The following is a 245-nucleotide window of genomic DNA, read 5'->3' as shown; positions in this document are numbered from 1 at the left end:
AGTTTATTCGCTATAGTTTAGAAAATGGTAATAAAAGATGACAATAACTCAGAGTTAAACTGTGTCAGAACAAATTCATCTTGATAACGTCAGATAACTTTGATAGAAAGGTATATAATGAATTAGGTTGAATAGCTGTAAACTGTCAGCTGTTAAATTTAAGTGCACAATTAGATAATTCCAATTTAGGTCAACCAATTACCAAGCAATGCTTAATTTTGTTTGTTAGTCTGTGGTGTAAAAAG

This window comes from Sinocyclocheilus rhinocerous, unplaced genomic scaffold (genome assembly GCF_001515625.1).
Source record: "Sinocyclocheilus rhinocerous isolate Xijiao unplaced genomic scaffold, SAMN03320098_v1.1 scaffold1069, whole genome shotgun sequence".
Classification (NCBI taxonomy): domain Eukaryota; kingdom Metazoa; phylum Chordata; class Actinopteri; order Cypriniformes; family Cyprinidae; genus Sinocyclocheilus; species Sinocyclocheilus rhinocerous.
This window is presented reverse-complemented; position numbering follows the sequence as displayed.